Source organism: Miscanthus floridulus, chromosome 16 (genome assembly GCF_019320115.1).
Source record: "Miscanthus floridulus cultivar M001 chromosome 16, ASM1932011v1, whole genome shotgun sequence".
Taxonomy (NCBI): Eukaryota; Viridiplantae; Streptophyta; class Magnoliopsida; order Poales; family Poaceae; genus Miscanthus; species Miscanthus floridulus.
In genome coordinates this window covers 91220422-91225643 of record NC_089595.1, presented here as the reverse complement: position 1 = coordinate 91225643, position 5222 = coordinate 91220422, and the positions used below count along the sequence as shown (strand labels likewise).

The 5222-nt window shown below is 51.2% G+C and overlaps 1 non-coding gene across 1 annotated transcript; it reads right to left on the bottom strand.

The window, feature by feature from the left end:
• Positions 1 to 438: 438 nt before the first annotated feature.
• LOC136514646 (small nucleolar RNA Z247) lies at positions 439 to 575 on the bottom strand. The gene has a single exon (XR_010773793.1). It is a non-coding gene; the product is annotated as a small nucleolar RNA Z247 (small nucleolar RNA).
• Between the last annotated feature and the right edge of the window lie 4647 nt (positions 576 to 5222).

Here is a 5222-nt window from a genome sequence, read left to right as displayed (position 1 = left end):
TACGAACAAAACTTCGACCAATTTGATTGATTCTCATACCTGCGCCATTAGCAGCATGAACCTTGTCGTTTCCATGGTACTTGTCCCTCACGGTGAGCTTCCCCAGCTCTCCCGTGATGTGGTCGGTAGCACCAGTGTCGGTGTACCAGTTGGTGTCGATCCCATATGACGCAGAGGAGGCAGATCGGGATTGCTCTGGTGGGCCGGTGAAGGAAGCGTCAAAACATTCCGGTGTGGCCCTCCTTGCCGCAGAGCTGGCAGATGGGTTTATCGCCGTTGTACTTCTGCCGGGGGCGCCCGCTGTTGTTGTTGTTGCCACGGTTGCAGCCGCGCCCGTGTCCTTGGCCACCACCACCATGGTTGAAATCGCCACAGCCTCCACGTGTAGCTGTGTTAGCAGATGAACCGGATCCACCGTGCAGGAGATCCATCCGCTGTTCCCAGCTCACTAGCTGGGTGTAGAGCTCGCCCAAAGATAGCGGCTCCGTGCACGCCGCGACAACCGAGACAATCGGATTAAAATCCATGTCAAGTTTGGCTAGTACATAAGAGATGATCTCTTCATCTTCAAGACGTTTGCCGGCGGCCGCCATGTCGTCAGCAAGAGATTTCATCTTGTTGAAGTAGTCGGCGATTGTAGACGAGCCCTTCTGCGCTGTGGCCAACGCCATGCGCGTGTAGATGATACGACCCCGAGACTCGGAAGTCGTCATCTCTAAGATCACTTTCCAGATCTCGGCCGATGTGGCGCAATTGGAGACTTGCACCTGGATCTCCTTAGAGATATTGGAGAGCAGATAGTTAATGATCTGTTGATCCTTCGCAACCCAAGTTTCATACTCAGGGTTGAGGATGAGCTCAGTCGGCTTGTCGGCCGTTTTGGGGATCTGCTTCGCCGGCACCACAATGTCGGGCTCGAGATAGTGCGCTATCCGCGCACCGCGAAGAACAGACATCACCTGGGCGCTCCATAGGGGAAAATTCCTTTTGCCCAGCTTCTCGGTGTCGGGACAACCGATCAGAGAGAACGATTGTTGAAGCGCGGAAGAGGAAGCCATCGAGAATATTGTGGACTAACCTAGCTCCGATTACCATGTGAAAATGGCTGGAACGTGATGCCCTCTCAGGCTCACGGCTTCGTGTTAATATAGCCAGGAAGAGCCCCTAGTGTGGCGGTATAACTTGTACAACAAGAAGAAGCTAACTACTTTGGTAACTCTAGATTACATCACAAGATTACATCAATCAGAAGATACCTATCCTATCTAATTGAAGCCGTGAGACTTTTCTTCACCCGCAATCTAAACCTGAACGCACAATCAATCTTTAGAAGATATCAATTAACTAGATATTATGGTCATGTGATAGTATTAGTGCATGGTTCCCGGCCGGCTTCGTCTGCCGTGGCGCGCACACACCAACACTAAACAATGCAAAGCCCTTCAAGTTCCGTGCTGATGCAAACTGTGTGCGTGCATGCGTGCGTGTCTCTGTGCTCTCCAGTAGTTGACGCACACGTAGTTTCGGCAAAGGCTTTCCACGGCAGGATAGACATGGACTGCTGGAACCCAAAGCCGTACGGGCGACGGAGATCAATCATGCATCCACCGGCGCCCCAGCGGCCATGCTAGCTGACCATCACCCAAACGGTCACCAGCTGTATAAATCTTGATGCATGAGGAGCACTAGCTACGACATACACACACGGCGAAATTGGCCAATCGGCCACCAAGCACGTGTACAGGATCGGAACTGAACCTGAGACAGCATGTGCGCATGGTACGTGCCTGGTGCATGCGACGTTACGTGCAATCCACCGCGGTCTGGCGATGCAAGCAGCTGCAGGCGAAGTGGCGAACGCTAGCTAGCTTGCTCATTGTCACTACTGCACGTACCCTTTGAGCTCGAGGGATAAGGCTGAAGCCACAGAGAAAAATAAGTAAAGCGCAGCAGCAGCAGCGCGTCATGGGACCCCAGCCAGGACCTGAGTGCTGGATCATCCATATCACTACTAGCGGCAGCAGAAAAAATCACCATATGTCTTTTTCCCAACCCGACCCACCGTTGCGTTACGGATCAACCCTATCCCGTCAATAAATTATTCACGCTAACAACGACAGGGGCACGCCGCTGCGACGAAAGGGCTTAAAAGCGGGAACCGTGTGTGTCTGATCGCCCCCCGGAGGAGCTAGCTAGCCCAGGCGGCAGGCACCGTGACTTGCGAAAATATCCTGGGACGGCCGGCCGGCGGCGCCAAGGCGGCAGTGGCATGGCAAGATGGGACGCCGGCACGCCGCTTTCCGTGTGCTTTATGGTCGTGTAGTGCAGTGCAGTGCAGTAGTGCCGGTGGTGAGAGCTAGCTAGCCTTGCTTGATGAGGAGCCTTGTGTAGTGTGTAGCTGAGTCGATCGGGTGGTCGCTCGTGCGCGAGGTGAGGCGCACGAGGGCCTGCCGAGGCCGCATCCGGCAAGGTGCATGCGGAGAAGAGAACCAAGAGTAGGCGGCGCTCTCGCTCCAGCCGGGCATGCATGCGAAAGTGCCCGTGTCCTGGGCAGCATCGCACTACCAGCAGGCAAGGCCCTGCACTGCAGCAGGTTGCCTCATCCATGCTTCTTTTCGTACAGCCTCGTCCACCATCATCATGGCTGCAATCCAGTTGCTGTACGTGCGAGAGTGCAAGTAGGCAGGTCCTAGTACTCCTATCTCCCTGACTCCCTCCCCTCCTGCTGTCCTGCAACAGCAGATGCGTGCACATTGCCACATTGCCCAGCGAGTGCCGAGCTGGGATCGTCGCCGTGCGATCCGGTGGATCGGTCGTCCTTTGTTGCGCTGCTGCTGCCTTGTACTACCTGCTGCTGACCTGCCATCCATGATGACTGATGAGATGAGATAGGGGCCATAGGGCGGATGCGGATTGCGCCCACTGGGGTCTTGTTTAGATTGCAAAATTTTGTAATCTGAACACTGTAGCACGTTTCGTTTGTATTTGATAAACTTTGTCCGATCATAAACTAACTAGGCTTAAAAGATTCGTCTCGTGATTTACAATCAAACTGTGTAATTAGTTATTTTTTTACCTACATTTAATGCTCCATGCATGTGTCCAAAAATTGATGTGACAGAGAGAGTGAAAAAACTTGAAATTTGGAGGTGATCTAAACAAGGCCAGGATCTCTAGTCCATGCAACCTAAGTGCAGAGCTGCTGATGAGATGGGCGAGATGCGTTGATCTTGATCAGGGCCTCGTTTAGATTGTAAAAAAAATGAACCTGATGAATAGTATCACTTTCGTCTTATTTGGTAAATATTGTCTAATTGTGGACTAACTAGGCTCAAAAGATTCATCTCGTGATTTCCAACTAAACTATGTAATTAGTTATTTTTTTACCTACATTTAATACTCCATGCAAGCGACTAAAAATTAATGTGATGGAAAAAGAGTAAAAAAACTTAGAATTTGGATGGCATCTAAACAAGGCCCGGGTAAAGATCAAACGACGCGACGGTGAGTGCATGTCCGATGCGAAAGCTCGCGTGTGGCCACTGCTGCACGATGATGGCACCGTTGAGGGAAGTAGCCCGATGGACGGTGGATGGCCTCACGGGTCGCGTCAGTGCGCCGGCGGCCGGACAGGATGCATAGCGATGGCAGGTGACTGATGAGATGGACCAACGGAACGCATCAGCTATCGGCTATCGCTGGTACAGGATAAAACTTGTTCATCCACAAGAGGGCGCAAAAGCCGAAAGTGGTCAGGCAGGCCTATTGCACCTTTTAGTCGTATTGGCACGAAGCGACATTATTGTTGCCAATAGATCGCAGTGTGCTCAAGTTGCCAACGGCCTCCCGCTACACTTGGTAGGCTTGTAGTTGTAGCTAAACTGCCCGTGTTGTAGTAGAGATACAACGTCATGATTTGAGCTTGTGGCAAGCTGATAGTAACCTGACACAATTTATTTCCCCGCACATTTCATTTATGTTAGGGGCATATTTAATTTAATATATACTACAACCGATTTATTATTCAAAGTGTTCTCAAGTCACTCCAAATTAGTAATCGGTGCGTGGGACTTTCTTGTGGTTTGGTCTCCTACACTACAAGTGTGAGTGGCTATTGTGGCATGTTGCTACAACTTTGTAAATAAGTTATACTCCTTCCTTTCTAAGTTATATAGATATCTTTTACTATGCATCTAGATAGACATAGTGTATAACTAAGTGTATATTAAAAGCTGTCAGGAAACTCCTAGTAGAAGGGAAGAGAAGGCGTAAGCGTGGCTGATCAGTGAGCTGATGAACGGGAAGAAGTGTTAGAAGCCATTCGGTGATGTGGGCTTAGCCCAGTAGGCTGTAGGGGCTTGGCCCAGGTGTGTGGGTGTCGGTGTAGCGCGTCGGCAATATAAGCCGACTGTAATGAATTGTTTTATCGAATAACTGAAAACGTAATCGTTCCCCCCTCCGGTTATCTCCCTTCTCGAGTTCTTGCTCCTCAACCAATCCTGTTCTTGTTTCCGAGCCCCTCCGCTGTTGATTTCTCCCTCAAATTCCATCCATCTCCATTCCTAGTTACCTAGTTCGTGACAAATTGGTATCGAGAGCCATCTTTCCTTGGCGGAATTTTTTCCCCATTCCCCACTGGATCCGGACTAGCACCAAAGAAGAAACCTCCATCGTTGTAAGCAAAGATGGCGAGCAACGTCGAGAACTTAGCGGAGGAGTTCAAGGGGTTCTAGTTGATGATGCAGCAGATGCTGGACAAGATGAATGACTTCGAGGCTTGGAGAACCACCACCGACAAATTTTTGGGTCACTGCTCACCAAGACGACGGAGACAGCGACACAGATCATCCACTTGGAGAAGGTTCCGACTCCACCGCCACCCCCACCGCCACCTCCCCCACTGGCGGGCTAGATTCCTGGCGGCGTCGACCTCAATCGCGCCCCATCACCAGGGGCGCATCCTTCCGCTTCATCAGCGGAGCCGCCCAACGGGCACAACATGGGCGGAGGGGTTCTTGGCCCAATTCCGGGATCCAATCCTCCACCGATTAACCACCCGGGTATGCACCCTAGCCCCTCTGTTCATCTTGTTGATGATTCGTTTGGTTCGCATTCTCATACATCTCGTGCGGGTTCCACGCCAAAAATGGATTTTCCAAAATTTGACGGCGGCAACCTGAGGCTGTGGCGGGAGCAATGCGTGATCTACTTCAAGATTTATG